We start from the raw sequence: 16,526 nt of genomic DNA, 5'->3' as shown, positions 1-16,526 counted from the left end.
GAATGCTATTTGTCCGAACTAGTGTGCATGTTTTAGAAGGTAGAGGTGAGGCAGCAATTAAATTTTTTTTAAATTAATCACTAATATTGTATGTCTATAGTATATTGGTTAGAAAAGGAGAGGATATTTATAAAAAATTTCAATTATATTAACATTTATTGAATGTTTGACATAGACAGAAATGGTTAATGACATTACACAGTTTCTCAGAGGAAAGGTCAGGACGGTAGTAAAAGCACAACCTAGAGACTGGCATCGTCTCTGATTATGTCAGTTACATCGAGCTAAAAATAGAGGAAGTGTGATTGACAAGTGTACTTGATGCTAGGCAAGAATTTCCTCGTGCACAGTAACCCCAAGACCAAAATCTGGTATTCTGGAATAATGAGGTCAGATGGACCAAAGGCCACCTTCATTCAAACCTATCTTGAGATCTAGTTTCATGTTGTATCAAAAGTGAGTGTACCTAACTCAATAAATGAATAATGTCTTGTATATAGCGTGCACTTGTAAGTGTCACGCTTATTTCCCGTATCACTTTTCCGTCGTATCTTCTCAATCATATTTTGTTGATAAAACCCCATTCTTGTAAAATAGCATATCTGTTGACTTATCATGAGCAATGCTATATTTTAAAAAAATCAACAGAAATTAAACAACAAAAAAACCCCTTCAGTGACATTACTTTCTGTTCCAGTGATAACTTGAATAGGGATAGGCCGTGTGAGCTACTCGCCATCCATGTCACTGGAGGGGGAAATATTGCATAAAACTTCGAAGGTTACCCCAAACAAGCAGTTTTTGTGGTAAACCACTGTTTGTATTCCACTGTGTACATGCCTGGACATGCCTCGGCTGACTCCTCCCACAAGTCCTAGTATAAAGGTGACTGCTCCCCAGCCCTTTGTATTTCTGGACCGGTCGACCACTCGAGGCAGACCTTAATTCTTTTGTTAATAAAAGCCTTTAGTTACTCTCTTAACTCTCAGTCTTTTATGAGTAATTGATAGCGCATCAATTTTATTAACAAAATTTTTATAATGGAGAAGATCCTCACACCAGCATGCCTGGACTTAGATCATCGGGAGGCGGACTCATCCACCAAGTTTACTCACTGGCTTAAGTGTTTCGAAAAATTCCTGACCGCCTCCGCAGCAATCAAATCGGACGAGGACAAACTGGATGTCCTGACCTCCAAAGTGAACCACCGAGTGTACTCGGTCATCCAAGACGCGACCTTGTACGCGGACGCTATCGAGCTCCTCAAGGACCAGTACACGCGCCCAGTGAACGAAGTGTACGCCAGGCACCTTCTGGGGAGTCGTAAACAACAACCTGGGGAATCGACCGTGGAATACCTTCAGGCACTGTCTGTGCTTGGCCGGGCCTGTGGTTGTAAGGATGTAAAGGCCGCCGTGTACACAGAGGAACTTATCCGGGACGCTTTTGTAGCGGGCCACAGATCCAATTACACCCGACAGCGACTGTTGGAGCAGAGTGACCTCGACCTCAACAAGGCCTCTGAACTCGCACTATCATTGGATGCAGCCTACCGGGGCATGGATGCCTACTCCTCTGCACCGTGGACGCCGCGGGGAATGACAGCCTGGGACACGGTAGGACCGCCTCATAGCGCCGTGCCACCCCAGCCACACCCCAGCAACGGCCCAACTACCGCAGCAGTGTCCCAAGGCCAGACAGCAGTGCCCCAAGGCCAGAAATGCTACTTCTGTGGCCAGGCAAAACACCCCAGAGCGCACTGCCCGGCGAAAAACGCGATCTGCTCGGGCTGCGGGAAGAAGGGACACTACGCTAACGTCTGCAGGGCCAAAGCCACCCCGAACCCCAGCAGCGCCGCGTGTGGGCCATGCGGGCCGCCATCTTGGGCCTCCCCGGCCATGTGCGAACCACCGGTACAGCAGCCATTTTGGACGCCTCCAGCCACATGGGGATCATGGACGCCGCCATCTTGGACGACAGCCGGAACGCAGCAGGCCCCCAACACCGCCTCATCTGATACCCGCAGCGACACACCGACCCCTACGCTGGCATCCGTTACACTGGACCAAGCGAGACCGCACCAGCTGGCCAGTTCCACAATGGACATTAAGGTAAATGGCCACGATACAATCTGCCTTTTTGACTCTGGGAGCACGGAGAGCTTCATCCACCCTGACACGGTGCGGCGTTGCTCTCTCCCAGTCCTGCCTGCGCACCAGCGGATTTCTATGGCCTCCGAGTCCCAGTCGGCGGACATCGGCGGCTACTGCGTAGTGACACTCGTAGTAGACGGGACCGTGTACGATCATTTTAAACTTCTGGTCCTGCCCGACCTCTGCGCTGCCGTCCTGCTGGGGTTAGATTTTCAGTGCCACCTTAAAAGTGTTACGATGGCGTACGGTGGACCCCTACCCCCACTCACAGTCCGCAGCCAGCAGCTCCCAAATTGCCTGCCGCGCAGCAGGTGCAACCTCTCCACACTCAGTCACCCCCCCCCCCGCCCACTGTTTGCTAACCTCACCCCCGACTGTAAGCCCATCGCCACAAAGAGCAGGTGATACAGTGCCGGGGACAGGATTTTCATTAAAACCGAAGTGGAGCGGCTCCTGAAGGAAGGGATTATTGAGGGCAGCACCAGCCCCTGGCGAGCCCAGGTTGTGGTCGTTAAGACCGGCGAGAAGCAGCGCCTGGTCATCGACTACAGCCAGACAATAAATCGCTACACCCTGCTAGACGCCTACCCACTCCCCCGCATAGCTGATATGGTCAACCAGATCGCGCAGTACCGCGTCTTCTCGACCATTGACCTGAAATCAGCGTACCACCAGCTCCCTATCCGCCCTGAGGACCGCCAGTATACTGCCTTTGAGGCAAATGGCCGCCTCTACCACTTCCTTAGGGTTCCCTTTGGCGTCACCAACGGGGTCTCCGTCTTCCAAAGGGAGATGGACCGGATGGTCGATCAAAATGTGTTGCAGGCCACTTTCCCATATCTGGACAATGTGACCATCTGCGGCCGTGACTTGCAGGACCATGACGCAAACCTCGAAAAATTCCTCCGCACCGCCCAACTCCTGAACCTGACATATAACAAGGAGAAGTGCATATTCCGCACAAACCGCCTCGCCATCCTTGGCTGTGTTGTGGAACACGGAGTCATCGGCCCCGACCCCGACCGGATGCGTCCCCTTATGGAACTCCCACTGCCCCACTGCCTCAAGGCCCTGAAGAGGTGCCTAGGGTTTTTCTCCTATTATGCCCAGTGGGTCCCCTACTATGCGGACAAGGCCCATCCGCTGATCAAGTCCACCTCTTTTCCCTTGACGGCAGAGGCCCGCTTAGCCTTCCACCGTTTCAAGGAAGACATTGCCAAAGCCGCCATGCACGCAGTGGACGAATCCATCCCCTTCCAGGTGGAAAGCGACGCGTCCGACTTTGCCCTGGCCGCTACCCTCAATCAGGCGGGGAGACCCGTGGCCTTCTTTTCACGAACCCTCCAAGGCCCGGAGACCAGACACTCCGCTGTTGAGAAGGAGGCCCAGGCGATTGTGGAGGCTGTGCGTCATTGGAGGCACTACCTGGCCGGAAAACGATTTACCCTGCTCACTGACCAACGTTCAGTTGCTTTCATGTTTAACAACAAGCAGAGGGGCAAAATCAAAAATGACAAGATCTTGAAGTGGAGAATCGAACTTTCCACCTACAATTACGAGATCTTGTACCGGCCCGGGAAGCTCAATGAACCCCCGGATGCGCTATCGCGTGGCACCTGCGCCAGCGTGCAGATCGATAGACTGCGGGCCCTCCACAATGACCTCTGCCACCCGGGGGTCACCAGGTTCTTCCACTACATCAAGGCCCGCAACCTGCCTTACTCTATTGAGGAGGTCAGGACCATGACCAGGAACTGCCAAGTCTGCGCTGAGTGCAAACCGCACTTTTATAGACCAGACAGGGCCCACCTGATAAAAGCCACTCGCCCCTTCGAGCGCCTGAGCGTTGATTTTAAAGGGCCTCTCCCCTCCTCCGACCGCAATGTGTACTTCCTCAATATTATTGATGAGTACCCCCGTTTCCCGTTCGCCATCCCCTGCCCGGACATGACCAGTGCCACGGTCATTAAATGTCTGAACGACCTCTTCACCCTGTTCGGTTTCCCCAGCTATATCCATAGCGACCGGGGCTCATCGTTTATGAGCGACGAACTCCGTCAGTACCTGCTAACTAGGGGTATTGCCACAAGCAGGACCACCAGTTACAACCCCCGGGGGAACGGACAGGTGGAAAGAGAAAATGCGACAGTTTGGAAGGCCGCCCTGCTAGCCTTAAAGTCTAGGGGCCTTCCAACCTCCCGCTGGCAGGATGTGCTCCCCGATGCGCTCCACTCTATTCGGTCACTGCTCTGCACTGCCACTAACGCCACCCCTCATGAGAAAATGTTTGTCTTCCCAAGGAAGTCCACATTGGGGACATCGCTACCGCCATGGCTGACGTCCCCAGGGCCGGTCCTACTGAGAAGGCACGTGAGGACCCATAAAACGGACCCCCTGGTCGAGAGGGTCGACCTCCTCCACGCCAACCCCCAGTATGCTTGCATTGCATACCCGGACGGGCGGGAGGACACAGTCTCCATAAGAGACCTTGCACCCTCGGGGGCCGCAGTAACCCACTACTCACTACCACCCCCCCCACGATCCGATATCCAGCCCCAGCAGACGGCAGGCCTGGGTCCCGCGACCCGCTCGACATCTACGAGGACGACACGCCTGTGCCACAGCCCACGCAGGACTCGACGCCGGAAGCTCCACTACCCCTGCCGTCGCCACGCCGATCACAGCGGCAGACAAGACCTCCGGAGAGACTGCAATACACTAACTTTTAATACACTTCACCCCGCCGGACTCAATTTTAAACAAGGGGTGAATGTGGTAAACCACTGTTTGTATTCCACTGTGTACATGCCTGGACATGCCTCCGCTGACTCCTCCCACAAGTCCTAGTATAAAGGTGACTGCTCCCCAGCCCTTTGTATTTCTGGACCGGTCGACCACTCGAGGCAGACCTTCATTCTTTTGTTAATAAAAGCCTTTAGTTACTCTCTTAACTCTCAGTCTTTTATGAGTAATTGATAGCGCATCAGTTTTAAAGCATCAAATTCCAGAAATCCCATTCCTCTTTTAAAATGTTCTACATTTTGTGGTAGTGACAACTTGGGTGCACACAGTTGTCTTTTAATTACTTGTATGTTGAAAGAAAATATGCAGATTGCTCATGCATTTTTAGTATATTGTAATTTGATCACATTAATCTGAATACAGTATGTAGTGTGATATTATCCATATCAAATAACTAGAAATGGATTGCACTGTACTTGGAAGTTGAGTATTAATCGATTTAAATACTCGGTGTGGTTCTACTCCGTGTGATTCTATCAGATTTCTAATGCATGAAGATGTTGCCTATTGTGTGCCTGTTAGATTGAGGCTGTAAAATGTTGTATCATGATTTCTCTAAAGAAGAAGTAATTTTTTTTGGTCATACAAGTATTGTTTTTGGCAGTTGCATGTGTAGATGTATTTGATCACTTCAGTAATCAATTATATCTGTGAAATATTCCAATTCTGGATATATCTAATGTAAGACTTCACCAGATTTGAAGCGTGACAATCTGACGTCCTCATTCGTTCAAACTTAGCGTGTTTAATTTCTTTACTTTTTTGGCTAATCTGAACAGTAATCCCATCAAAATTCAAAAAAAGTTCTAGACACTGACAAGTCCATAGAAAAGTAAAATTTCACCACCTGGAGTTAATTTTGAATAACCATTTAGTTGATTGTTATGACATAAATATGATGCGGTTATGCATTAGCTTGTATTTCCAGAGAACACATATGTCTTACCTGCTGTAGAGCAGATAATTTCAAACAATGTTCTACGGACTCTTGAGTCAATGAGGCTTTCCTAGGAGTGTGCAGGGCCATCATTGCTCAGCTCACCAACCAATGTTAGTTGTCTGCTTAATCTAGATATTTCTAACTCATTGTTTCATTATTCTGAACATTAATGAATGGGATGACAGTGAGTGGGCAAGGAATTTTTGCTAGACAAAACAATAGACTGCTTCATCATCAATCTATCGCTTCCTTCACTGTTAGCCACCTTGAAATAATTTCAATGTGATCTGACATTCAGCCCAGCCTCACACTCTTATTGAATGCTTTGTTGTGATCTGCATTTGCTCCTGTGGCTTGCAGCCTGAGCCCACTCTTACCATGGCTATCATTACAAAGACTGTTACCTCTAACATGCAGTTTAATAATGTTTCAAAACCACCTTTTCTGGCGATCAGAATTTCTGTATTTGTTTTTGGGGATTGCCATATCTCCTGGTTATGGAGGGCCGAGTTCACACAGAATGGCACAGAGAATACACTATTGGCCTGTAATTTGTGGTCAGCGGCAAAGCAAAGGCGTTCGTAGCTGGCCCCGAAGTAAGCTTCCCACAATGATCTCGCAATCTCTGTGGCGAGAAGTGTAGCTTAAATCAACTTGTATAGTGTGAGCTGCTGTGATGTCAACATGCTGTCGAAGCAGCCAATCACATTGCAGAATTCTCACAGACCAGGAAATAGAAAGCACTTTAAATCACTTAAAAAAAATTACTGTATCAGTCTTTACAGTAGAGGACACTAAAAATATCCCAACACTGGGCAAACGGGGGGCTATAGTGGGGGAGGAGCTAAACACGATTAAAATCACTAAGGAGATGGTACTCGGTAAGATAATGGGACTTAAGGCAGATAAATCCCCTGGACCTGATGGCTTACATCCTAGGGTCTTGAGAGAAGTAGCGGTAGGGATTGCGGATGCATTGGTGGTAATTTTCCAAAACTCCCTGGATTCAGGAAAGGTCCCAGCAGATTGGAAAACTGCTAATGTAAGCCCTTATTTAAAAAGGGAGGTAGACAAAAGGCTGGAAACTATAGAACAGTTAGCCCAACATCTGTGGTTGGTAAAATGTTGGAGTCCATTATTAAGGAGGCAGTAACAGGACATTTGGATAAGCATAATTTAATCGGACAGAGTCAACATGGTTTTATGAAGGGGAAGTCATGTTTGACAAATTTGCTCGAATTCTTTGAGGACGTAACAAACAGGGTGGATAAAGGGGAACCAGTGGATGTGGTGTATTTGGACTTCCAAAAGGCATTTGACAAGGTGCCACACAAAAGATTACGGCACAAGATTTAAAAAATCACAGGATTGTGGGTAATATACTGGCATGGGTGGAAGATTGGCTATCTAACAGAAAACAGAGAGTGGGGATAAATGGTTCATTCTCGGGTTGGCAGTCAGTAACTAGTGGTGTTCTGCAGGGGTCAGTGCTGGGACCCCAACTCTTTACAATCTATGTTAACCATTTGGAGGAGGGGACCAAGTGCAACGTATCCAAGCTTGCCGACGATACAAAGATGGGAGGGAAAGCAGTGAGTGAGGAGGACATAAAAAACCTGCAAAAGGACATAGACAGGCTAAGTGAGTGGGCAGAAATTTAGCAGATGGAATATAATGTTGGAAAGTGTGAGGTTATGCACTTTGGCAGAAAAAATCAAAGAGCAAGTTATTATCTAAATGGAGAGAAACTGCAAAGTGCTACAGTACAAAGGGATCTGGGGGTCCTGGTGCATGAAACACAGAAGGTTAGTATGCAGGTACAGCAGGTGATCAGGAAGGCCAGTGGAATCTTGGCTTTTATTGCAAGGGGAATGGAGTATAAAAGCAGGGAAGTCTTGCTTCAGTTATACAGGGTACTGGTGAGGCCACACCTGGAATACTGCGTACAGTTTTGGTTTCCATATTTAAGAAAAGATATACTTGCTCTCGAGGCAGTTCAGAGAAGGTTCACTCGGTTGATTCCGGAGATGAGGGGGTTGACTTATGAGGAAAGGTTGAGTAGGTTGGGCCTCTACTCATTGGAATTCAGAAGAATGAGAGCCGATCTTATCGAAACATGTAAGATTGTGAGGGGGCTTGATCGGGTGGATGCGGGGAGGATGTTTCCACTGATGGGTGAGACTAGAACTAGGGGGCATAATCTTAGAATAAGGGGCTGCCCTTTCAAAACTGAGATGAGGAGGAACTTCTTCACTCGGAGGGTAGTAAATCTATGGAATTTGCTACCTCAGAGAGCTGTGGAAGCTGCGATGTTAAATACATTTAAAATGGAGATACACAATTTCCTAGCTGATAAGGGAATTAGGGTTTACGGGGAGCGGGCAGGGAAGTGGACGTGAGTCTAGGTTCGGATCAGCCATGATCCTATTGAATGGTGGAGCAGGCCCGAGGGGCCGTATGGCCTACTCCTACTTTTTATGTTCTTATGACAGAGCGAAGTAAAGATTTTTTTTACATACACAGTGGATTAAGATAGAAGCTGAAATATCATGAGCACACTTTTAATTAAAAAAAAAAAAAAAACATTTTAAATTTTAAAATCTAAATTTTAACTTAATGGAGACATTTGACATTCTACCAATATAAAATTAGTTTTTCAGGGCCAGAACAGTAGTTTATCAGTAGTTAATACTCAGATTGTCATTAAAAAGCCAGTTACACCTCATTTGAATGGGTTTAACTTTTTATGGGGTTTCCAACAGCGATATTTGTTCGGCAAACAGAACGGGGGCGATTTTGCCAGACCCGGGGAGGTGGGACTACCGGGAAAATGGCAGAATTTGGGGGTGGGTGCCCAACCCGCCTCCATGCCATCTTCCTAGGAGGCGGGTAGCTGTCCCGCGCCGAGTCCCGTCTCCTTGGCGGCGGGAAGGGATTAAAGCCTATTAACTGCCTGCTAACAGGTAGTTAACGTAGCCTGTGGCGGAACAGTGAATGACTGACCACAACTTCAGGATTTCCGCATTAGGCTGCGCATGCGCTAAATTCTGAAGTTACGGTCAGTTTCGAAGGGAAATGACGGCGAATGCTGCCAGATCGCTGTCATCGGGACCAATATTGTAACTGAGGCTGTGGTGGACTGTGGGGAACACTTCATTTTGTATGTATGCATGAATGTCCTGCCATCATCATTCTGTAAGTGTCGGGAACAGGATTGTGGCTAGCTGCAGTGTGAAATTGGTCTGTTCAAATTTTGCTAATTTGTTTCTGTATCCTGAACATCAGTGATTGCACAAGGGGGCACATGGAAGTGTGTCAACATTTGCACAGATCCACCACACAGTAAAAAATTAAAACTATTGCCATAAGAGAAAAGTCAAAACTGCAAAATGAGTTACAAGATAGTAATCCAGCCTAGGGGGGAACTGTCAGAACAGTTTATGGACCTTATTTGAATGATGGGTTTAGGTCAGTGCCTTAAAATCACTTGGAAGAAATTTTGCTAGACAAAACAATAGACTGCTTTATCATCAATTATCACTTCCTTCAGTGTTATCCTCCTCCCTGGCAATGGTTTCACATACAATAACAAAATACTGCGGATGCTGGAAATCCGAAAGAACAACAGAAAATGCTGGAAAAACTCAGCAGGCCAGGCAGCATCCGTGGAGAGAGAAACAGAGTTAACGTTTCAGGTCAAAGACCTTTCGTCAGAACTGGAAGAAAGCAGGCAATGGAAAGCAAGTTTAGGGGATGAAAGAACAAAGGGAAGGTCAGTGATAGAATAGAAAGCAGGAGAGATTAAGAGACATTGAGAGACATTAAGAGATATTCAAGGCAAGAGGAGGTGGTAATGGGACAGGTTAAAGAATAAAGAATGGCTCTAGATGAAGTGTGAATTGTGCTGGCAGAATGAAGGACAGCTGCCATGTGGGAGGGAAGAAAAAAAGGCCAAACAAAAAGTGTGGATATGTGATAGGGGCCGAGGTTATGATCTGAAATTGTTGAACTCTATGTTGCGTCCAGAGGGCTGTAGAGTGCCTAATCAAAAGATGAGGTGCTGTTCCTCGAGCTTACGCTGAGCTTCCGTGGAACAATGCAAGAGGCCGAGGACAGTGAGGTCTGAGTGGGAATGGAGCGGTGAATTGAAGTGACAGGCCACCGGGAGCTCGGGGTCCCCCTTACGGACTGGACGGAGGTGTTCCGCAAAGCGGTCACCCAATCTGCGTTTGGTCTCCCCAATGTAGAGGAGACCACATCGCGAGCAGCGAATACAGTATACTAAATTGCAAGAAGTACAAGTAAATCGCTGTTTCACCTTGGGACCCTGGACAGTGGGAAGGGGGGAGGTATAAAGGCATGTGTTGCATCTCCCGCGCTTGCACGGGAAGGTGCCAGGGGAAGGGGTTCTGGGGGTGGTAGAGGAGTGGACTAGTGTGTCGCGGAGGGAGCGGTCCTTACGGAATGCTGAAAGGGGAGGGGAGGGGACGATGCGTTTGGTGGTGGGATCACGCTGGAGGTCGCAGAAATGACAGAGAATGATCTGTTGAATGTGGAGGCTGGTGGGGTGAAAGGTGAGGACAAGGGAACTCTATCGTGGTTCCGGGAGGGAGGGGGCAGGGGTGAGGGCAGAAGTGCGGGAGATAGAACGGACACAGTCGAGGGCTGTGTCAACCATAGAGGGGAACCCTCGGTTGAGGAAAAAGGAAGACGTGTCGGAAGCACTGGTATGGAAGGTGGCATCGTCGGAGCAGATGCGGTGGAGACGGCGAAACTGGGAGAATGGAATAGAGTCCTTACAGGAGGTGGGGTGGGAGGAAGTGTAGTCCAGGTAGCTGTGGGAGTCAGTGGGCTTGTAGTGAATGTTTGTCAATAACCTATCCCCAGAGATGGAGACGGAGAAGTCGAGGAAGGGAAGGGAAGAGTTGGAGATGGACCATGTGAAGGTGAGGGAAGGGTGGAAATTGGAAGCAAAGTGAATGAAATTTTCTAGTTCAGGGCGAGAGCAGGAGACAGCACCGATACAGTCATCAATGTACCGGAAAAAGAGGTGAGGGAGGGGACCCGAGTAGGACTGGAACAAAGAGTGTTCCACATATCCCACGAAAAGGCAGGCATAGCTCGGACCCATGCGGGTACCCTTAGCAACACCTTTGATTTGGAGGAAATGAGTGGAGTCAAAGGAGAAGTTGTTCAATGCGAGAACAAGTTCAGCCAGGTGGAGGAGGGTGGTGGTGGATGGGGACTGGTTGGGCCTCTGTTCAAGGAAAAAGTGGAGCGCCCTCGGGCCATACTGGTGGGGGATGGAGGTGCAGAGGGATTGCACATCCATAGTGGAAAGGAGGCGGTTGGGAACTGGAAACTGTTAAAGTGGCGGAGGGTGTCGGAAGACATAGTTCAATTGCTACCTGCCCCAGTGTAGCTGGCCTACTTTCTCCTTTTCTGCCTACATGGTCTTTTTTGGCATGCCCTCGTGTCCCACCTCTCGCCACTTCATCTAAATGTTGACTGTCAAGAGTGTTTTTTGTAATCATGGGATCAACTTCCGTATGTATGCCTACGATACCCAACTGTACCTCTGTGCGAGCACCCTTGATTCCTCGGCTGTTGCTGTAGTGTTGGACTGTTTATCCATTGTAAAGTTGTGGATAAGCAAGAATTGTCTCCATCTCAACATTGTAGAGGCCAAAGTCATCCTGTTTGTCTCTTGCCAGAAATGTTGCATCTTCACCTCTGATTCCATTCTCCTTCTTGCCTGGTCTTAGGCTAAACTCAATCCATGACCCTAAACTGATCTTCAAACCCTACATCAGTCATACTAAAATGGCTATTTACCCCTCTGAAATATCTCCCATCTCTCTCTCCATACCTCACACTCCCTGCTGCTGAAACCCTGATCCTTATGTTTATTGCCATCTGACATCAGTTTCTCCAACACTGCTTGGCAGAAACTCCAACTCATCGGCCTGCATTGTATTCCTTACCGAGTCCCACTTGCCTATTGTTCCTGACATTGCTGAGCTCCACTGCCTTCTCAACCCTCATTGATTTTGAAATCCTCATCCTTGTTTATACACCCTTCAATGGCCTTGCTCAGCTATGTCTTATGTGCCCCTTCCCTCTGTTCCACCACTGAGCTTTCAGTTCCAAATCTCAGGAATTCTCTTCCAAAGCTCCTCCACCTTTCTACATTATTCCATTTCAAAATCCTCCTTAAAATCTACTTCAAATGCATCTTTGGTCACTTCTTCTGACGGTTGTTCTTCCAACTTCTGTTCAGATCTAACCCCACGGTTCTCTACCTCACCCCAGATACTTTGCTACATTAAAATTGCTGTTTAAGTGAAAGTAATTGATGTTTTGGCCGTGTAACCCTTCATTAGAAATTAAGACATGAAAAATAATCAGGGATTTTAGTTAGGTTTGAAAAGGAGGGGGGAAGAGATTCAATAGATATGCCAATCACAGATAAGGAGTAAATAGGTAGAATGACCCATTGATGGATAGTACATTGATGACTGTTAAGGTGCTGGTTCCTTCTCTCGCTCTGATCTGGAGAATTTAATTTCCACTTATTGTTCACATTTATGTGATCTAAATCTTAGTCTTCCCTTCCGGCCTTCTTTCTCTTCCCCCTGTGGCTTCAAGTTTTAACAGACTTCTCTACTGTTACAAGATAAACTCCAGATAATAACAACGAAATGGCAAAAATATTGAATAGATCCTTTGGTTCAGTATTTATCAGGAAAACAATGTGGGCATGACACTAGAAGAGGAGATCAAAAAAGAAATGATATTTAAGATAGAAAGGGGAGAGATAATTGATAAACTAATCAAATTATAGAGGATAAGACCCCTAGTCCAGATGGATAGCATCCATGCATATTAAACAAAGTTGGGGAAGAGATAGCAGAGGCACTATTATATATAACAATTCATTAGAAATGGGAATTGTGCCAGAGGAATGGCGGGTAGCTAATGTTGTTCTTATAATTTAAAAAAGGGAGATAGAACAAGTCCAGGAAACTTATAGACCAGTTAGCATAGTGTTAGGAAAGATAATGAATAAACATCTAGAAATGAAATATAATAAAGAGTAGTTGACACAGATTTCAAAAGGGAAGGTCATGCTTGACCAACCTTATTGAATTATTTGAAGTAACAGTAGACAAGGGTAATGCAGTAGATGTAATATATTTGGATTTTCAAAAGGCCTTCGATAAGGTACAGTATAGTAGATTCATGACCAAGGTCAGAGCATGTGGAGTCGGGCAGGTAGCAGATAGCAAGCTGGCTACAAAACAGAAAACAGAGAGTTGGGGTTAAGGGCAGCTACTCAGACTGGCAAACGGTGGGAAGTGGTGTTCCACAGTGGTTGGTGCTGGGACCATTGTTGGTCACAATTTACATTAATGATTTGGAATCAGAAGAACAATCTCAAAATTTGCAGACGATACCAAATTGGGAGGTGTAGTTAAAACGGGAAGAATGTAACAAAATACAGGAAGACATTAATAAACTTGCAGAATAGGCATGTAATTGGCAAATTAATTTCAATATAGATGTGCGAGGTAGTGCATTTTAGTCGGAGGAATAAGGAGGCCACATACTGCTTGGATAATAATCTAAATGGGGTAGAGGTGCAAAGAGATCTAGGGGTACCAATAGATAAATCACTAAAATTAGTGACGCAGATTAATAAGGCTATTAAAAAAAGCAAACTAAGTACTTGGGTTCATTTCTAGAGGGATAGAATTGAAAAGCAGAGAAATTATGTTAAACTTGAATCAAACCTTGGTTGGACCACACTTGGAGACCAGAACTGTGCACAGTATGCCATGTTATAAAAAGGATATGGAGGCATTAGAGAAGGTGCAAAAAAGATTCACAATGATGATACCAGAACTGAGAGGATATACTTATCAGGAAAGGCTAAACAATTTGACGCTCTTTTCTCTAGAAAAGAGAAGGCTGAGGGGTGACCTGATAGAGGTCATTAAGATAATTGAAAGGGTTTGATTGGGTAGATATAGAGAAAATGTTTCCACTTGTGGGGAGTCCAAAGTAGAGGTCATAAATATAACATAGTCACTAATAAATCCAACAGGGAATTCAGGGGAAACTTCTTTACCTAAAGAGTGGTAAGAATGTGAAACGTGCTACCACAAGGAGTAGTTAGAATCATAGAATGGTTATAGCACAGGAGGAGGCCATTTGGCCTGTCAAGCCCGTGCCAGCTCTCTGCAAGAGCACTTCAGCTAGACCCACTCCCCCTGCCCTTCCCCGTAGCCCTGCAAAATGTTTTCCTTCAGGTACTTATCCAATTTCCTTTTGAAAGCCACGATTGAGTCTGCCTCCACCATCCTTTCAGGCAGTGCATTCCAGATCCTAACCACTCGCTGCATAAAAAACTTTTTCCTCATGTCGCCTTTGATTCTTTTGCCAATCACCTTGAATCTGTGTCCTCTGGTTCTCGACCCTTCTGCCAATGGGAACAGTTTCTCTCCATCTACTCTGTCTAGACCCCTCATGATTTTGAATACCCCTATCAAATCTGCTCTTAACCTTCTCTGCTCGAAGGAGAACAACCCCAGCCTCTCTGGTCTATATCCACATAACTGAAGTCCCTCATCCCTGGAATCATTTTTGTAAATATTTTCTGCACCCTTTCTGAGGCCTTCACATCCTTCCTAAAGTGCGGTGCCCAGAATTGGACACAATACTCCAGTTGAGGCCGAACCAGTGTTTTATAAAGGTTCATAATAACTTCATGCTTTTGTACTTGAGGCAAATAGCATAGATACATTTAAGGGGAAGTTAGATAAGCACATGAGGGAGAAAGGAATAGGAGAATATGCTGCTAGGGTTAGATGCAGTACCGAGGAAGGAGCCTGGTGTGGATCATAAATGTCACATAGTCCACTTGGACTGAATGGCTTGTTTCTGTGCTGTACACTCAAAGTAATTTTTACAAGCACACTAACTCTCCCAACTACCTGTATTATGTATCTTCACAATGTAGGAACAAATGATCAGGAGTAGGCCATTCAGCTCCTCAAACCTGTTCTGCCATTAAATTAGATCATGGCTGATCTGCACTTCAACTCCATTTACCTGTTATTGTTCCATATCCTTTGTTCCCCATACCCAACAAAAATCTTATCAGTCTCAGTTTTGAAAATTTCAATTGACCCAGCATCCACAGCTTTTAGGGGAGAGAGTTACAGATTTCCACTACTCTTTTGTGTGAAAAAGTGCTTCCTGATTTCACTCCTAATTGATCCAACTCTAATTTTAAGATTATGCCGCCTTGTTCCGGATTCCCCCATCAGATTAAATAGTTTTGCTGTTTCGGTCCTATCGAATTCCTTTATCGTTTTAAAGACCTCCGTTAGATTACCCCTCAACTGTCTAAACTCTAGGGAATACAAACCATGTTTAGGCAACCTGACCTCATAATTTAACCTTTCAAGCCCAGGTGTCATTCTGGTGAATCTGCACTATACCCCTTCCAAGGCCAATATATCTTTCCTGAGATATGATGCCCAAAACTGAATGCAGTACTCCAGATGGTGTCTGGCCAAGGCTCCTACAAATGAAGAATTACTTTTGTAAACCAACCCCCTTAAGACAAAGACCAATATTCCATTAGCTTTTTTGGATTACATTTTGTACATGGACACCTAAATCCCTTTGCTCCTTCACAGCTTCTAGTCATCCAATTTGTCTTTCTCCGATCCAAAGTGGATGATTTCACACTTCCCTGCATTGAATTCCATTTGCTACAGTTATGTGCACTCAATTAGCCTTTCTATGTCCCTTTGTAACCTCCTGCTCTCATCCAGACAACTTACTAGGCCTTCTAACTTCGTGTCATCTGCAAACTTGGATATACAACTGTCTATTTCTTCATCCAAGTCATGAATATATATGGTGAAAAGCTAAGGTCCCAGTACAGATCCCTGGGGAATATCATGTGTCACATCCTGTCAATCAGAGAATGAACCCTTTTATCCATACCCTCTGTCTCCTACTTCCCAATCAATTACCGACCCATGTCACAAGGTTACCTCCAATCCTGTGCGCGCTCATTTTTGCTACTACTCTCTTGTGCGGAACCTTGTCAAATGTCTTCTGCCATGATCTCATTGAATGGCGGAGCAGGCTCGAAGGGCCGAATGGCCTACTCCTGTTCCTATCTCTATGAATCTGTATAGACAACATCCGTAGACACGCCCCAACCACCATGCCAGTCACATCTTCAAAAAATTCATTAAAATATTTTTTAAAAAGACTTGCATTTACATAGCACCTTTCATGACCTCAGGACGTCCCAAAATGCTTTACAGTCAATGATGTGCAGATACTGTTGTAATGTAGGAAACGTGGCAGCCAATTTGCGCACAGCAAGCTCCCACAAACAGCAATGTGATAATGACCAGATAATCTGTTTTTAGTGATGCTGATTGAGGGATAAATATTGGCCAGGACACTGGGGATAACTCCCCTGCTCTTCGAAATAGTGCCATGGGATCTTTAACATCCACCTGAGAGAGCAGACGGGGGGCCTTAGTTTAAAATCTCATCCGAAAGACTCTATAACCTTTTTTCCCACGTTTTCTGTCTACGTT

The 16,526-nt window shown here is 46.1% G+C and overlaps 1 protein-coding gene across 1 annotated transcript in view; it reads left to right on the top strand.

Annotated features, from left to right (window-relative positions):
- srbd1 (S1 RNA binding domain 1) overlaps positions 1-16,526 on the top strand; it is a 400,732-nt gene that overhangs the window by 166,610 nt on the left and 217,596 nt on the right. The gene's annotated exons all lie outside the window — the stretch shown is intronic.

Source organism: Somniosus microcephalus, chromosome 3, assembly GCF_052327205.1.
Source record: "Somniosus microcephalus isolate GS21.2 chromosome 3, FLI_Smic_1.0, whole genome shotgun sequence".
NCBI lineage: Eukaryota > Metazoa > Chordata > Chondrichthyes > Squaliformes > Somniosidae > Somniosus > Somniosus microcephalus.
This window is presented reverse-complemented; position numbering and strand designations above follow the sequence as displayed.